This window comes from Topomyia yanbarensis, chromosome 1, assembly GCF_030247195.1.
Source record: "Topomyia yanbarensis strain Yona2022 chromosome 1, ASM3024719v1, whole genome shotgun sequence".
NCBI classification, from domain to species: Eukaryota; Metazoa; Arthropoda; class Insecta; order Diptera; family Culicidae; genus Topomyia; species Topomyia yanbarensis.
The window spans coordinates 59782603-59802692 of record NC_080670.1 but is presented as its reverse complement, the minus strand read 5'-3'; the positions used below and the strand labels follow the sequence as shown (position 1 = coordinate 59802692).

The following is a 20090-nucleotide window of genomic DNA, read 5'->3' as shown; positions in this document are numbered from 1 at the left end:
GATAAACGAAATGAATTCGTGCGGCCATCGAACCATCGAAATCGTTCATCATTTATTGAAATAAACGAATCATTTCGTTTCATTCAAGAAAAATAATGTCGTTATCAATGATAACATTCCTGCAATGTACACCAAATATGTAAAATTAACGGAAACTTTCGTTCATCAAGCGGCCATTACTTCACACCACAATCATTCTAGTCCTCAATAGAGGTGAGCAGGTTGAAATAAAATCGATTTTGCTAGATCGATCCTTTTAGTTACACAGCAAAAAAAATCTTGTGATATCACATCAAAATCGATGCACATCACTCTTTAGATTGAGAACTGTGATATTACACGATTGGGCGCTAGATTCGATATTGTAATATTACAAGACTGATTGCTATACTGAAACGACGTACGCGAAATGATGTAATAGCAAAGATGTGTTGAGGAATGATGTGCTTGACACAACGTTATGACGAACGATGTAATAGCGAACGACGTAAAACGAACGATGTGAAGTGAACGACGTAATAGCGAACGATGTAATGGCGAAGGGCGTAAAATGTTACGATGTAATGGTCAATAAGGTAAAATGGTGCAAAATAAACGCCGAGCCAAAATTTGCACCTCATAAAGCTTGATTCAAGCTTCTGTAATTTTGTCAAATCTTATTTTTATTGGATGTAAAATTCACAGTTTCCAGCTTCGAGATGTAGACATTATAAGCTTTAATACTATACAACGAAAATAGCTTTTGAACATACAAATTAATTATTTTGGAAAAAAGTTCGAAAGTTTTCTAAACAAATTAGGGAAAAATTTAAAATTCTGAGGACAAAGTTTGAAGGTTTTAATGTTATACCTGCGGGTCAAAACCAGTGTTTAAGTAGATTTCTAGATGAATCAATCAAAATTTAAAAATGTTACATATTTTGTTTATGAGCAAAAATTTAGCAATTTGTAAATCCCAAAGGTACTTTTTATGCAAGTTATCATAAAATTAAGTTAAAGTTTATTAATTCGACAATAGGGTCGCTAAGTATCAAAATTTTAAGCGTGAAGCTGTAAAATTTTCATCCAAGTATAAAGGCTTGTGAAAATTACAGATGATTGATTCAAGCGTTTCTGGGCGCAAATTTTTGCCCAACCTTTACTTTGCACTTGAGCAAAATCGATCGGATGCCATAAAATAATGCGAAAAGGATGAGATATAAAAACCTGACCAGCCAATCAAACAGATTTATTCTCCATTACAACGGATTGCCTTTTCGAACGAACGTAAATGACTTCTGGCGAAAAATTTCAGTAGGATATGAGTAACAAGGCGAGATTCGTTTTTTTATTTTCTTTTCTGTTAATAAATCAATCGTTTCAACATTGACTTTAAGCGACTATTCTGATCAAAACCGTAGTCTTTCGATCTGTACTAAAATTAAAGGAAAGTTTTATAGTGACGTAGTAATAACCGATAATGAAAGTAAACATAAAGAGGCTTTCAATATTTCACCAGATGAACTTAATTTCGAGCGTGCTGGATAGATTTCACTGCAGATTTTATATATTCCGATCACGATACTTATAAAATTTCTTTTCAGCAAGCTCAATTTATATTTTAAACCTAATGTGCTTCGGATTTTTTACTACATATGCATCTATCTGAAATATTCTTCAATCAATTTCTATCAAATGTACCTTGGTAGAAGTTCTTCAGGATCTTCAGGAACAAAATGGAAGTAAATTGATTAACGTTTTTTTCCTACACATGGTATATCTAACTGGGTTTTAACCCATTATGTCCTAGCGTATGAAATTTCATACGCAAAAACAACACATTTCTGGATCATGCTTGTTATACAATAAAGGCGTTTTTAAACTTCTGGTCTTCTTTTGAACGTTAATTAATACTCTATAATTTATAATGTGTACGCTCATTAATCTTTTTTTTTATAAAGTTCCATTGTGTTTTCGAATGTCAAAGTTGGACAAACTTCAAACCAAAATATGAACAATACATACTATTAAATTTCTCTTCTAAATCACTAATTCTTGTTTCGGATTGGGAACGAATGGCCACGAGAGGTGTGAAAGATGTGGCTCAGTGCGAAAAAATGGAAGAAATTAGTGAAACAATTGCGAAAATTCTGCTGGTAGTTCAAGGTTTGAAATTTCATACGCTAGGCTGAACCGATATCTTTTTTTTTCCTAGGGCAAAATTATTTCCTCTTTAGGACCCGGAGGGGATTCACAACTTTCTCGCTGATTTTAACATTGAATCAGTGCATTCTAGGTTAACAAATGCTTAATACATTGCAAATCATGCCTGGTTCTAACCAGAATATTTTTTATGTAAATTCTTGTAAGAAAATGTTCTTTTTCGTAAAATAATTGCAAAGATTGAGGGAAAAATGGTTTGATGCAACGAACCAATCATGAGACGAAACGGCACGAAAAAGGAGAGATGTGTTGAAATCATCAAAAAACAGGTAAATGAATGATCTCGCAAAGTTGAAGATATTATTCGATTTTATGCTAAATATAAGGATATTAGCCGAATTTACTCTGTAATAATTTTTTGAAACCCTATCAGCCTAGCGTATGAAATTTCATACGTTAGTTTTTTGCACAAAAAAAAACGTTCCAAAGTGGTTATTTTAGTTTTCCCATATTTAATTCGGCATAATATGAGGGCTCACGAAGTATTTTATAAATTATCAAAAGTTTTAACATCGCTGGGTTATAATGGGTTAAAGAAGTAGTGAAGACCGGGGCAAATTGATACTGTTTTCGTCTTTTAAGCAATACCTCACATGATATAGGTAGACAAGGGCCGCTCTGCGCAGTTTTTCTAACGTGAAAACATCAATCGGAACCTTTGCAACCTTAGTTAAATTAAAAAGGGGGTTAGAGCATTTTGTCATCCATATTTAATTTTATCATTTTCTCATCCATCTATCATTAATATTCTACAATAAATTATTCCATTCGTAACCAAACGTTATACCGAGAAATAAGTGCGTTTTGTTCTCTCCGGTGCGGTTTATTGTTTTAGGCAGCACGAAGGTTCTTACTGTAGCAGAGACTATAGTAAAGCACTACAAATAAACAGTCCCATGAGTGATATTTATTACCTGTAAGGAATTGTAGCACAAATTGTTATTGCGCTACCTCACGAAACAAAGGTGAATCGACATCTTTTGAATCTGGTTCCCAGTAAATTTCAGCCGGAATTGAGCAGGAATTACATTTTAAAAACAGTTGACTGAACAATGGCCTCTCCTTACAGTGATCGTATTCCTTGACTTATTAAATGCAATCACGGATTTGATTACTGTTTTACAGTAGAATTGCAGAACTATTATCCCCAAAATTCATTCATTAAAGCACTTGCTATTGTGATGCATATTACCTGTGTGAAACATGGCTAACTTCTAATATAAATCTCAACTTCCACTACTCCTTCAATAGAATCAACCTCCCTTCGACGCCAGGCATCGAAGTTGTCGCTTGTCAAACAACAATCAAAGGCAGAGATAAGTTGAACAAAATTTGATGAAAGTTAAGAGACGTGGTCACTGGCGCCGTTCTTCAATTTCGCCAAGATTAGTCCGGATTCCGCCCCGACACAGAAGGTCTACCGCGCCGCGTCCTCTGACGACACCGCGAACGATGCACTGTCTTGATGGTGGAGTTCTCACTTGCTCTCTTATCATGTAACAATTAAGCCCCAGGGCCAGACAGAATTAAATTCAACTTGTTGAAGAATCTGCCAGACTGTGGTAAGAGACGCTTGTTGAATTTATTTAATAAGTTTCTTGAGCGTAATATTGGCCCTCGTGACTGGAGGCAAGTGAAGGTCATCGCCATCCAAAAACTAGGGAAACCAGCCTCCGACCACAACTCGTATCAACCGATTAAAATGCTGTCCTGTATCCGGAATCCAGTATCGCTGTTTGAGCATTGCCTTGGGTTGCATGGACTCGACCCATACGACAAGTCTAGAAGTGCTGGCGGGCGTCCTTCCGCTTAAAATCGATCTTCATATTGCGTTAACCGTGCTCATCTCTGAGATACTTCTGATCCAACTGTACTTTTCGACACATCCATGAAGGAAGAGATTTGTGGAATCCTGGATCACATTCGCCCACAAGTGATCCCACATATTTTTCATAATAAATACCATCAAGTCGACTGCGGTAAAATGTTCTGCACTGGTGGATCAATTCTTAACGGGTTCGGTATCTACAATGAAAATGTTGCCGTCTCATTCAAACTCAGTGATGCTGCTTCAATTTACGTCTTAGAATTAGTTGCCATTCAGTATACTCTTGGGATCATTGACATCTTGCACGCAGACCATTATTTCATCTTTTCGAACAGCCTCAGCCCCATTGAGGCCCTCTTTGCGGCGAAATACGGCTTTCCCTTCCCCCACTAACACGTGCGGTGTACTTAAAAAAACGAATAAGCAGCCTCGCTACAGCATCTTGGCCTAAATGAACAATTTATAATAACAAAAAAAATCAATTTTTATCGAATGTACCTTGCTAGAAGTTCTTCAGGGTTTTCAGGAAGAAAATGGAAGTAGATTGATGTATCGGTAAATTTCAGAAACATTAGTTTTGTTGGCAGTTATGTTTAGTTTGTTAATCTGGAAACACGATTTTCATTAAATTCTATTACTCGAACCTCTCGTACTTTACCTTATATGAATTTTCTATCATGTGATACCTGAGCGCTTTTACACTAGGAATAGGGAATTGAATAATTTATTGATATATGCTATTTAATGAAAAAATAATGTTATTGAGACTAAATGTCCAAAACTTTAATGTTTCTGAATTTTACTGATAAAAATCCATTTCCAATTTGTTCCTGAGGATATTCCACGTTCAACGAGAAATATTTAAAAAAATGATTTGGGGATAATAGAGATATATGCATGAAAATGTTTTAATATTTGATATAAATGACAAAATACCCTAGAACCAAACCTTCTCGTAATCTGAGTAAAATCGCAATGGTTAATTCCTGAGATTTTTCACACCACAAAAACCGTATAATATGAGGCAGAGCAGAAATATTATTAAAAATAGGCACAAAAAATGGAGACAAATTATCCCAAATTCTCGACTGTTCATATTTTTCAATAAACGTACATATTTCCAATCAAATACTAAGATTCTTTCCTTTAAAAAGTATAAAACAAAGTCTCCTGAGAGCTATGCATTGCTTTTGTGAAAGTGAATATGGTAACTTGTGTGAAAGAGTGCGTAAACATTAATCGGTTAAATCGTGTGAAATACTTTACTTTTCGTTGAAAACTTTGTGGGCGCCTATTGCTAATCGAAATATCATTCAGATAAGTATAGTGTGTAGTCATACAGACTATTATTGTTCTGTGATTTTCAGATTTCATTTCGCTGCGGCTGGCTTTATAAGCTTGCCCGCAGTGGAAGACGCAGTGTTATATTGTTCTTTTGTATTGACCCGCTTCTCCAGCTGTAGTTTAATTTGCCTATAATGAGCGGTCTGTGTGCAAAGTGTACGAGTACGGTGAGTCTCGCCGAAGGCCTTGTTGTATGTCTTTTTTGCGGTGATAAATATCATCAAAAATGTTCCGGGTTAACAAAGGCCATGGTAAATTGGGTGGCTGATAATGCAAGTCTTTGCTACAAGTGTGCGAAGTGTTTATCAAATCAGTCTTCTGGTGTGCAGGATGTCAGTTCGATATCCATTGAGTTGAATAGGAAGATGGAACAATTCGCTTCCATTTCTGAGTCTCTCACTGATACCCGAAAAAACATCGATGCACAGATAAACATCGCAGTAGAAAACGGAATAGAAAAATTGATCAGGTCTTTCAACCTCTCTCTCGAGAGTAAATTGGCTAGCTTGGAAAACAGTGTTGCCAAAAAGTTGGAAGATTTGAAAAGTTGTTTAAATGAAAATGTTAAGCGTGAAATTGAATTAGTTGGAATGAACAGAAAGAGGAATTTTAGTAATAGGAAGGTTCATTCTGAATCTGACGGGAATCCCAGCAGAAAACGAAAAATTTTGACGAATAAAGAAGATGAACCGATGTTAATTGAAATAGACGATGATGGAAATAATGACGAGGTTTTTGATAAAAATAGTAGAATTACTTACGCGAATGTTTTGTCGGGAGCTACTGGGACGAATAAAATTAGAACTAGAAGTCAAACGAAACGTAAGGCTCGCCCGGTCATTGTAATTAAACCAGTCGAGCCGTTGCAATCGAGTGACGACACGAGGAATGAATTAAAAAATAAATTAGATCCAAAGGTGCACAAAATTAGCAACTTTAAAAACGGTAAAGATGGCTCGATTATTGTGGAGTGTGCAACTCGGGATAATATTGAATCGGTGAAAGAAAACATTGTAAGCAATCTGGGTGAAAAGTATAATGCTGTTATACCGATACCCGGTAAACCGAAGTTGAAAATAATGGGGATGAGTGATCGATACTCTGAGGAAGTTTTCGTTGACTTATTAAAGAATCAGAATGAGGGCATTCCGGTCGATTTTGTTAAAGTTGTTGCCAATTTTGAAAATCCACGCTTCAAATATAACAAATACAATGTTATAATTGAAGTTGATAAGAACACTTATAGCGGCCTGATGTCAGCCCGTACGGTGAACATTGGTTGGGATAGGTGTTCTGTTTTAGAGGCCTTTAACGTGCTGCGCTGCTTCAACTGTGGAGAATTTGGTCATAAGAGTACGGGATGCGTTAATAAAGAAACATGCTCAAGATGTAATGGAGCACATAGAACATCTGAATGCTCGTCAACTGATTTTAAATGTGTAAATTGTATAAAAAAGAATAGTGAACGCAAAATGAATTTGGACGTAAACCATGCGGCATTTAGTAAGCAGTGTTCAGTATATCGGAGACTGCTAGAATCTAAAAAAAGCAACGTTTTGTTGAGTGAATAGCAACTAACAAACGGGAGGCTGTCTGAAATATTATGTTTAAATATAGCTGGGTTGTCTACAAACTTTGTTGCAATGCGACATTTTGTAGAAAACAAACGTCCATTGTTGGTTTTTCTATCAGAAACACATATTGTTGATGCTGATGCATTTGATCAGTATAGCATTCCGGGTTATAAAGTTGCTTTTTGCCTATCTCAGTTATTTCGGGCGATTTCAATATTGATTGGCTCAACGATCAAAATTCGAATCAGTTGAAGCAGTTGGCTGAGTTTTTCAATTTCAAGCAAACGGTTAGTGAGTTTACAAGAATTTCCAGACACAGTAGAACATTGATAGATCACGTGTATTCCAATTTTGATGGGGTTTATTCGTATGTAGAGGCCGATAGTAAAATTTCAGATCAAGAGACAATTTCAATTTTACTGGAGAATGAACCAAACCGTGAGGAGGATAAAGTTAAAATTAAGTGCTGGAAAAGATATTCGAAACAAGCCATGTCTCAACTGGTTTCGAGAAGCCTGGATTTTACGGAATTGAATGGAAATTTGGATAACAAGGCAGCTGTTCTAACTAATGTGTTAAAAGAGTGTACAAATAGTTTAGTTTCTCAAAAGTATGTTAATTTAAATAACTCGAACAGCTGGTACTCTTTAGATCTTTTGCGCCTGAAACGTAAAAGGGATAAAAAGTACAAGAAATTTTGCAGAACTAATAGTGAACGTCTTTGGAATAGGTACACACACGCGCGAAATATTTATTCACGAGCTTTGAAAAAGACCAAATGTGAGTACATTCAAAGGAAGATCGATCAACATCAAAACAACAGCAAAGAGTTATGGAAAATCCTAAAGAATTTAATTAAACCTAAACCTAGTTCCTCGCAGTCCATAACTTTTAACGGGGTGGAAGAACAATCTGAGCAAATAATAGCTGAAAAATTGAACAGTTATTTCGTTAACAGTGTGCAACTGATCAATCAAAGTATTGAGCTGGTCAGTGAACCTGCGGAAATAACACAGCCGATTAATATTAACTGTAGATTTGATGGATTTCACCCAATCACTTTTGAACAATTGAAAGATATTTGTTTTTCTTTGGGAAAATCGGCTGGTATCGATAATGTAAACGCAAAAGTGATACAGGATTGCTTTCATGTCATCGGACACGATCTGCTGGACCTTGTAAATGAATCGCTACAAACTGGGCACGTGCCGACAGTTTGGAAGGAATCACTTGTGATTCCTATTCCCAAAGTTACTGGGACGGATAAAGCCGAAGAGTACCGCCCCATTAACATGTTGCACACATTAGAGAAAATTTTAGAACTTGTTGTTAAGGGCCAGCTGATGAGTTATTTGAATAATAATAATTTGCTAATTCCGGAGCAATCGGGATACCGAGAGGGACACTCTTGCGAAACCGCTTTGAATCTAGTGTTAGCAAAATGGAAAGAGAAAATCGAGGTTAAAGAGACTATTTTTGCTGTATTTTTGGATCTGAAACGCGCTTTTGAGACAATTTCGAGACCGTTACTTTTGAAAACTTTAGAGCGATTTGGTATCGGAGGGATAGCACATAAGTGGTTTGAAAACTATTTATGTGATAGAACTCAGAAAACTAGTTTCAACGATTTTGTATCTAGTCCTCTCGGCAATCCTCTTGGAGTGCCGCAAGGTAGTGTCTTAGGTCCTATTTTATTTATTATGTATATAAATGACATGAGGCGAGTTTTACGATTTTGTGACTTAAATTTGTTTGCTGACGACACTGTTCTGTTCATTGCAGCTAAGGATATAGATGAAGCCGTGGCACATTTGAACGAAGATTTGCATTCCCTTGCTCGTTGGTTAAAATATAAACAATTAAAGTTAAATGTTTCTAAAACTAAATATATGATCATCTCTTCGGATAATACTAGGCCTGACGTTAACGTTGAAATAAATGGTGAGACTATTGATCGCGTTAGTGAATTAAAATATCTTGGAATAATCATTGATGACAAGTTAACCTTTAAGTCTCACATCGACAATGTCATCAAAAAGATTGCTAAAAAGTATGGTATATTGTGTCGTCTGAAAAATGATTTAACAATTAGTAGTAAAATTTTATTATATAAATCTATTGTTTCACCACATATTGACTTCTGCCCATCCATTTTGTTTCTTGCCAATCAAACACAAATATTGAGGTTACAGCGATTGCAAAATAGAATCATGCGATTAATTTTAAAATGTAACAGATACACTTCCTCTAGTTTCATGCTAAGCGCATTACAATGGCTCTCTGTGAAGCAAAGAATTTATTACTTAACAATGGTGTTCATTTTTAAAATTATTAATGGAATGCTGCCTCGATATTTGTGTGATCGAATTGAAAGAGGAAGTGATGTGCATAGGTACAACACTAGAAACGCGTCGGATGCAAGAACACCAAACTTTTTATTTAGTAGATCACAGAACTCCTTGTTGTACAAAGGAATACGTTTTTTTCAATTCGATGCCTAGGCATATTAAACGTGCAGCAACATTAGCGGAGTTCAAAACACTATGTATTTCACACGTAAAATCTGCTTTGTAGACAGATTTTTTGAATTTTTATATTTTGGAGTTATTTGAATAACTATGTAATACCACGAAGATTGTATTTTTTTTCTCTTCTATTATTTGCATTTAGTCACACTAAGTTATTATATTCGCTATGATGATGATGGATTTTTGTTACTTGTTTATTAAAGTTATTAAAAAATAATGAGATGTCTACAAAAGTCTGAGCCACGCGCGCGCTAAGCAGATAGAGACTAACTTGAAATCGAACATGGTGACCAGCACTAAAAGCTCATCGGGTTGAATCGAAGCTTTTAGATTTTTGTTGTGATCAGGGTCTGATTTGATGATGGAGTTGTTTGCTCGACAATAGAGTTAATTTAGGTTATTGCTGCGATAGTGGTAATAACGGAGTTAGCTCGTTGAGTATGGGGCTTGATGACTCCTTCTGATAACTACTAGATATCGGGTTCAATTCCTGATCAATCAAGGATGTTCTCGGATAGGAGTATCCCTTAATTGCCTTGGGTTAATGGTAGGAAACTTTCAATAAAGGGGTCTGATGTGGATGATATAACTCGACCGGACTCTGCACTGCCACTAGGCTCGTCACTGCTCACCTTAGCAGGTGGTAGTACGGATGTCTTGGTCAGGCGGGAGGAGTCTTACAGAGAATTATCGGAAATGGAAGCTATTGGGTTCAATTCCCGATTCTATCAAGTATCTTCCCGGAATGGAAATTTTCTTGATGGACCCTGGTTGTTGGCGGAATATTCGAAATGTATCTGGTTACGTTCTTTTGAAGGAAAGGCTATGTCTGCAAATTGAACCAGTCCGTTTCTTTTTGTTAACTGGTTTTGTTATGGATCAAAAAATTAATTATCTTTTAGATAAATCGTTCAGCTCACACCTTTGTGGGGGTATGAGGTGGGACCATCATCATCACATCATCAATACATGCGGCCGTTCTACGCACAATTGTCCTGGGTTACTTTTTGAGCATCTCCACTTTCTTTCATCAAACAGTCTTTTTCAAAGTATATTTTCAGAAAACACATCCAAATCATACAGTTTGTTCTCCGTGAAAAAATACCAAGACTGTTTGTCTCATTGTTGAATTTTCTACGCATAATTGTCCAACTAACAAAAAGGCTAAAAGAGAATGCAATAAAAAAAGAAAACCGAGCAGCATGCCAATCCATCGCACGAGTGCAACAATCTATCTAACCAAAAGTGTGTAAACAGATTAGAAATTGCTATATTTATTAAGGTTGAACAGAGAATGGGCAAAAATCGAAAACGAAAAAAGCAGTTTTTTCCACACCATGTGTTTGATCTTCATAAAAATCAATCAGCAGTACTGTAACAACATTCTACATAAGCTGATACGAAGATCTAACACAGTTAAATTTTGTTTACCATTGCGTAGTTCTTGACCATCTATTAAACTTTGTTAAATCCACCACCGTTTGAAATCATAATGCTAGAAAAAAATACGCGCTCTCTAGCGCTGCCAAGCAAGTGAATCCTAAATTGACTTTTTAGCAGCGTATAGGACTTCTCATCTCCAAGTACTTTGAAGCCCAAGCGCCGCATAGTGAAGATATCCCAAACTAATCTGCGACATAACTCCTTAAAAATCTCCTTACATTGTGTGTTTGGCCTACATAAATCTTGAGCGTTTTTTCAAAACGTCATATCTGCAATGAGTTACTCTCTGTTTATACTTTCTCTTTCGATTTTTACGGCGTCACTATAACACTTTTCACTTATTTTACAGTACAGATCGAAAGACGGTGGTTTTAGCTAGCATATTATGCAAAGAGCTGAAGGAAAAATGTTAAAGTGACCGAATTATTAACAGAAGAGAAAGTAAACAAAGAGAGTAACTCATTGCAGATATGACGTTTTGAAAAAACGCTCAAGAAATATGGTGTTGATCCTATTTACTGCCTCGGTTTTTGGATTCACTTTTCATAGAGTGACGTTTTCCTCAATTCTCGACAAATATGTCAAATGGTCCTAAGTGCAAATGAGAGCCTCTTTTTGTTTACTTTCTCTTTCGATTATTGCGACGTTAGCATGAAACTTTTCAAAATTGTTTCAGGATATATCGAAAAACTCTGATTTCGACTAGCATATTATGCTAAGAGTTAATGAACAAACGTATAAACGGACGAGTTATTAGCGAAAGAGAAAGTAAACAAAGAGAAACTGTCATTTTCACTTAGGACCATTTGTAATGTTTGGCTAGAATTACTTAGATGGCTCTAAACGGTATGCTAAATTAACTGGTGCAGTATGATTACACGGATGTAGTAATCGGTCACTGTTCTATACACTGAAAAAAATCCAAACGTTAATTCTATTTGCTTCAAACCGCTTAAAATTCATATGAAGAAGAAATGTTATTGTTATCACGCTCACACATACCTTCTATATGTCAACTGTATAAACTATGTATGCACACACATAAGTTATATGTGCATAATGTTATAAAATGGGGTTTTATGTGCCTAATAGTTATGGAATGTGAATGTAAGACTAATATTTCTTGTAAATACACACATTAGGTTTATGTGTTAGCAAATAGTGTCTATATGCCTCCGTCAATTGCAAAAATCTATGTGTAAAATCAATAGGCATAACGTTTACTTTTTTTTGAGTGTAGAAAGTTCGATAAAAACTTTTTTGTCTTCTACCCCACCTTAACTAATACGTAACACATGATCAACATGTCTTATGTAACCAGTTCCGTAATACTCGTATTCCTAAGTTATTAAAAACATATAAGGTGCAAAGCCCTAAGCTGTTGAAATCCGGCCTAAGAGCTTACTCATAAGAATCTGGTAACAAAGAATACATTCAAGAAGTAATTAGTGCAATAGGATCTCCTACTGAAAAACAGCCGATATAACGAGAGACGGCACTGAACTTGGCCAATACTCGAAAAAGGACACACCTGTGCTGTGCACCAGCAAATGAATTTATCACACCAGCACAGAAATTCTCCAGTATGCTGAATGGCTAAATATAGAACATTTTCGTAAACGGCGCGCGAATCTTTACGTTGCGCTGGAGAATACTGAATCGCAATCATTTTCGTCGTGAGTTAATCGTTAGCCACGAAAAGCGCACTTGTGTTGCTAAAATCGATGTTTTTGTTGGGAGATTTTCCTCACAATAGTATTAAGACTAACCGCATAAGGTAGAACGCTCCGATTGAGGCAAATCAACAAACTGGCGCTCTGGACTAATAAACCGTGTTTGCTGATAGCAACCGCTTGTAAGCAACCAATCGTTTAACAGCTCATTCTCCAAATTACCGGAAGAGCTCGGTTAAATATTCAGCGCCAGATCGACCATCGTGCAGGTGTCCAGCCAAACTGCTAAACGACTGTAAATAGCAATTAAGTTAGTTTAAACTCATCCTTCACATAAGCATATCATACTCACATTATTGATGCTCTTTTCGGATTTAAACTCAAAAACATACGAAGCAAGGATCGGAGTCTTAGCGATCAGCTGATTCGCAGGTTTCATGTTTTTCATGCTGCACATCATTTTCATCATAACTACTTTCTAAACAGCAGCACCAACAGGTTTCGTCCACAACAGTCCAGCGATTATCCGGATGCATTATAAACTATTAACGAATGGCAATTACCCGTCGTCACCCTCGAAGTAATGCAACGAATGTATCTTCAGGTTAGAGATATACGGACTGTATGACCAAAGGTTGATCAAGAAGGCTGTGAAGGCGTTGCGAACCAGGTATCTAGCTATAAATTCTTGCTTCTAGATGGTTGGATGAACAGCTAAAAGAGGTTAATAACAGTGAACGAACACACTAGTAATCAACGAAATACTAACTGGAAAACTTAATCCACTTATTATGTTTGGATCTATATCCGGGATCAGTCGGAAGACATTGAGGGTGCCAGTCTCACCGGTAGCGAGCATGAAATGGCAAGTTCGTGAAAACCAGGTCTGCTTATTGGAGAATATTTTAGGCTACTGTGTTTGTCCGATTTTATTTCAGTACTCTAACGCACACACAATACAATAATTAGTAGCAAGAAAATTAACAAATTGTATGAAACATTTCCATGAAATTTCATTAAAAATTGATAATAAATCAAAACGAATTCGTGCGAAATTAAATACAAACCTCTATGATGAATAATTTCGCGAAAGCGACAGCAGAGCAGAGACACACACAACAGAATACCATCATCATTGTGTAAAAGTGACCGTATTCTAACACAATATCGCGCAGAGACAATAATGTAGCGTCGATGCGTGTAATATCACAAAACATTTGATGGAACGATTGATGTGCATATTTTTGTTTATAATGTTGCACCATATCGTGTGATAACACAAATATATTATTGAACAATTTTACACCGAAAACAGAACAATTACCCAGCAGATTGATATTACATGATTTCGAAGGCAAGAGTTTCGTACATCATTTTCATTGCAATATCATACAAATACGGAGGCAATATCCATTGAAAATGGTGTAATAATCTCATTACATAGTTTTATGTGATATCAGATGATAGATGTATAATTGCGTATAAAACAGCACAATATTGTGCTTGATTTATCATTACATCTAAATTCCATGCGCATCGATGGACATCGCATCAGTTATTATTACAATTCTTTTTGCTGTGTATAGTTGAAAAATCGTTGTTGTCAAACATCGATCCTAAAATATCGATTGAAAAAATAGAATGCTAATAAATACGAAAACTTTACTAAGATGAACGAAATAAATTCGTGTGAGCAATGAAATCGCTCGTAATATACATAAACGTTTATTAAAATAAACGAAACATTTCGTTTCATTCACGAAAAATGATGTCGTTATCAACGATAACATTCGTGCAATGCAAACTAAATAAGTAAAATTTACGAAAACTTTCGTTCATCAAGCGGTCATTTCTTCGTACTACAATAAAATCGATTTGGCCACATCGATTTTTTGAAATTTAAAAAAATCGATCTTGTCAAACATCGATCCGACTGAAAACTTTTCTAAAATAAACGAAATGAATTGGTGCGACCAACGAAATGGTTCGTAATATACACAAACGTGTATTAAAATAAACAAATCATTTCGTTTCATTCACGAAAAATAATGTTGTTATCAACGATAACATTCGTGCAGTGTATATTAAATGTGTAAAATTTACGAAAGCTTTCGTTCACCAAGCGGCCATTCTTGTTCATGAAATGAACGAAACCTACTATTTACAATGCACGAAAATTCTTCGTTGCAGAAAACGACGAATGAATTCGTGCATTGCATGATCGATTTCATTATATTTACGAATTTATATTATCAGTGTAAACTTATCAGTATACTAGGTAATCACCACCAAGCTGTAGGATAATCAATGGTGAAAATGGTATTGCACACCAAAACTTGCCACAATCTGACTTTCATTAAGATTTTAGGTTAGAGATCTTGTTCCAATATACTTACACACGATTCCACAATTTCCCACATTCGTTGGCTAAATGAAGTGCGCTAGACAAACAAAACACAAGCGAGAACACGCCAATCGTTTAAAAAAAACTATTTTAAGCTTAAGCCAAACAAACGCAAAAACAACCAAGTCCTTTTCAGCTGCCAGAAAATTTGTCTAAGTGTTGAAATTGCCTTTAAATCGCATTCGCAAATTACATTTGTTCCTAGGGGCATTTATCACAGGCGAGTTGAGTTAAACGTCAAACTGTTTAAATCGCCTGACCATGTTCGTCCGCATTTTTTTTGATGTCAGAAGTCTCTAAGTCTGTCTAAGATGCAATTTCGAGCCTAAGTGAACTACGTAATCTCTATCTGGTGCACTTTTGCTCACTGGTCCCTCTCATAGGTAGAATAGAAACGAAATTCAGTTTGCTGCTCAAACCGAACATGTCCGAACCTGAATGCGCTGTGTTGGGAGAACGAATGACGAAGGAAACGAACCAAACATTTCATTCATCGCGGTGGGCATGAATTGAATTTTGTTTTCTTTCAAATTCACGCAGCGATGTTAATTTTTTCAAGTTCTGGATTCAGCGACCCAAAATTAGTTCAAAACCCAATTTTTAGTCAAATAAACCAATTTCTATAATTTTGTCACAACTTTGTATAGTTCTCACTAAAAAGGAGGGAGTGGCAGCACTAGCGAATCGCCCGGACGTGTTGTCGTTAGCATCCAATATTTTTCAAAGTTTTTCAGTGATATGCAATTAAGATTTCTGACAACTCATTTACAACCACAGATGCAACTCAAGTCAAAGGAAATTTGTTTGTTTTCATCGCGAAATACCTAACTTTTATCGATTTTTGCAGCGCAAAATATTTTGTTTTCATCACGAAATAATTCAGCGCCTTTTCTTTTTCAAGGGGAATAGAAAGGTCAACAGGAAAATGAAGTAAATCGTTTAGTAGGCAGTGTTTCATGTTGAGTTACGTAGTAGTACAGAGAACAGACATCCATGATCGAACAAAAATATCTAAAAAACGTGTGTAAACATTTGAATTAATATACGATAAACACTAGCGCCGCCACACCAACCTATCCCAACTATCCGTCAAATCGATTCAGGAACCGGTTCAAAATCCTGAATGGATTCAGTATGGAATCTTGCTCAAAGAAAACAACCGATTCCGACTCTATCGGTTGATGCATTTGAGCTGGAATTCATGATGGAAGCCCGAACCGGTTCCGGACTAGTTTGACTTGGTAGAGGAATAACCGCTGTCAATTCTGTCGAGCTCAGCCACAAAAAACATGACGACAGTAGCGCACCTGGTTTGAATATCCCAACTATCTTCGAAAGAGAGTTTTTACACAAGTTGAATGCTGAAGATGGACGTCTGTTCTCTGTAGTAGTAGGTTTAAATATCTATGATTTTGCAAAGCAATTTGTCCTCACAACTTTGCCATTGAAGTTAGTGAAGCAAGACGTGAAAAAATACGCCCGTTCGTTCCGCTTAGCGCCTGCAGCGCCGCCTGGACATGAGTAGCTGATGCAACAATTTCACGGAGGAGAATTCTCACAGAAATCTCATGAATTTATTTATTCAGAGCTGGTGAGATCGTTTCATGTCATTTTTCAATGCTTGTCTACATAAATATTTTCCTTTTTGTTGCCAGAATCAAAAATATTTTTAATTCTGGAAGTGCGAATATATTTCAAATATCCAATTGATACGTGGATGTATTCGCGCGGGGCTTATTGTATATGAAGGCGGCCTCAGAATGTACGTGCAGGAACAGGCATTCTTGAAATGGGTCGTTGGATGTACAATAGAGCTATCGCCTTTCATTTCCATGGCCAAATATCTACCGATGAAAACAAATATATCATTACATAGATGCAGACAAGTTTCTTCCATAAAAGCACAGCCGGACAATGGGAAATGGATTGTATACAGACACAACTTTGTATAGTTCTCACTACAAAGAATAGAATGACAGGGAGACGCCATGTTCCGCTTGGAGTTTCATTTCAGCTGTAGAAGCTTATAACTGAGGTCGTATTCCAGACGGAGCATGGGAACTCTGTTTTTTTAGTTTCTTAGGTTCTCACAAGTCTCCTACCTCATGCCTTCACGCGTGTCTAAGTCTATTGCTGGCATTAGGTCCTTAGACCAGCGACAACTGTGTTATCAGCCTTCTGCCGATAGTAGCAGAATAAGGGACCGTTCATAAACTACGTAACGCACAAATGCCAAAAATTAACCCCCCTTTCCCCATGTAACAAATTGTCGCAATTTTCTTAACCCCCCTGGTTCAGGAATCAGAATATATTGGCTCAAATGGCACGTTCCCCGTACATAGTCGGGGATTTGTGCCTTAACCCCCCTGGTTACAACATCACACATCCGAAGCCCCCCCCTGCATTCAAATTTCTACCGATTTGGTTTCATTTATGTTTGAAAATTTGTTTAATAAACCTTTTTTATTATATTCAAGTACAAAAGAAAAAAATATCTTATTTTTTTAAACTGAACTAATACTTAAAAATCGTCCTCAATCCAAGGGTTGTGGGGTTGTTTTTCTATATCAATGACAGGGAAGATAGGGGCATCACCTAAAGCATTTTCGAAGATTTCTGACACATCACTCAGATCTAGCACTTCTACATCAATCCATTCGCAGTCCATGTCTTCTCCACGGCCTACAACTACCATACATTCATGTTCATGTTTTGCCTAAATTCTAACAGGTTTCACTCTTCTCTCTATCTGAACAAATGTCTTCTTATGATTTTTTCTGTACTCGCGAAGCATGACTATTGAGGCAAAATACAATCCACATGTGCGACACACTCGTTCGTTCAATAAAGCTTTAACCGAAGGACAGTAAATATCGTATGAAATCGTTTTATATCGCGACATCGATTTTGGCAAAAGTTGTTCAAGTTGAAACGAATTCAATACAAACATTGAAGGGAAATTCTGCTTTTCGTCGTTTGATGATCCGATGAGGCCATTGGATATTTGAGACAGATCGATACTATGTAGTGGTAAACAACAGTTTCTGAAACTATAAAATTTTTATCAGAACCAGAAATATATCATATTTTACCTATATGTGCATATTATTATCTGAAATAAATACTGGCTTGTTCTCACATGTACAACTAACCTATTTTGGTCGTAGTCATGGAGAGACTTTATATCTACCTCTGAAGCATCAGGATCAATGTATTCTGCAAATGTCAGATGATCGTCATTGATCACATCGTTCAAAACTTCCGCTAGAACTTCACCAGCATACTTAAAAAAATTGGCAATATAAGTGGGGCCAGAATATCTAACAGCATCCAGGTTTCCAAGACCATTTGGTTTGATAGTTCGACCATGAATAAGCATGTTAGCAGCCGTTAGGCCTATTGCCACTCTCGCTTCATCGTCCTGACTGATAATTCCAACTTCATTTGATCCTAGTAAAGATGCTAGTTCTTCCAATGCCCTTGTGGTCGCAATACAGAATCTACCATCGGAATGATCTTTATGACTTGCATTGCTTGCACGCAACAATTTCACAGGTACGGTATTCACGTGACGTTTACTTCGTTAGAATTGGCTCGTCTTGGAATCAATCGCAAGTATGTTGCTGACCTTTTGCTGAAAGATAATTTCCTGAAATTCGACATTTATGTTTTAAGAAGAAGTCGCTTAGTTTTTTATGATTACTTGGTTTTGGGATGTCTCTAAATAACTGTAGTTTAGCCTTCGTTGTCGAGCGATATTTCTGATGTCGCTCCTGCCCATCTTCCTTAATTTTTAGATTCTTTTCAAGTTTGAATATTTTTGTTTTGAGCCCTTCGAGCTTGAGTTGTTCATCATCCGTCAATAGACTTGAAAACCTCTTATCGTCCAGAAAAAGTAATTCAGAGCTAACATTATTGAGTTGGGTTTTAATAGTATCCTGTAGTGGTGCAGGGCGTTTTGCTGTACTTGTTGATGGTTTAACAATTTCCTTGGAAAGCTGTTTGAGGTTCTTCACCGGAGCTAATTCTTTGGGACCACTCAAAGATTTTCACCAGAACTGAATAAGTTTCCCTTTATTTTTCAACTGTAAGCCTTCCAGCTCTTTAATTTTCCCATTCACTTTCCCTTCAAGTACCACGTTGTCTGACTCCAGAAATCAACAGCATCTGACTGACACTGTTTTCTTTTCTTATCAGGAATAGCCTTCACATACGCATTGTACAGAGAATTAAAAAGTTCTCCTCGTTGCATCCTTTTAAATTAACTCCCTCGACAGTGTAAATATTTTGACTGATAAAGACTGAAATTTCCTCATCACTAAAGGAAAATGAATGAGCTATTGCTTATTGCTTTGAATGTTGGATTTTTTTTGCATTTCGCTATCACGCTTTTTTCACGGTTGCCAAATGAAATGATATGAAATCGACAAAAAATTAATTTTTTCCATCAAATTTATTGTAAAAACCGGGATACTGGCAGCCATGCTAACCTTCCAGCTACTAAAAGTAAGAAGAAGTATGTTTTTGACACTTTTCTATGTCAATAATTTGTCAGGTCGAAGTAATTGCACTTTTGATCACACTTTTGATTCATCACACTTTCATACTGTGCAGTTCGATTTGGTGGGAACTGTGCAATATAAATGTCATTCATAAACATAACTTTAGTCAGAAATATATGTGTCGTTGTATTGGTGCTACTCTTGAGGTTGTGTTTACCGCAACTGACTAATTTTTGCCAAATGAGGTTAAATCCGATGGCGAATTGAAAACATCGCGTTATATGTATGTTGTCTATACACATTGCAACTGTGTTGGTGTCCTAGATGTCAAATAAGTCAATGGAGAATGCGGTTAAATTTTGTATACGCACACGTTCTCATTCTATATACAATCATATCCATACACGCTGTAACTGTGTGCGGCGCATAAACGTTCAATCGCTTCTTCGATTCTGCTAAGCGGACCCTACACGAGACAAGAATATTGTCAATAAAAATATTGATAAAACTGCTTCAATCCGTCAATCCCATTTGATTTCTACATGATCAATATTATCAAGATACCCTTACACGATCAATATATTGATCAATA

General features: G+C 36.4%; 1 protein-coding gene across 2 annotated transcripts in view; it reads right to left on the bottom strand.

The window, feature by feature from the left end:
- LOC131677719 (sterile alpha motif domain-containing protein 5) overlaps positions 1–20090 on the bottom strand; it is a 668233-nt gene that overhangs the window by 7206 nt on the left and 640937 nt on the right. The window lies entirely within an intron of this gene.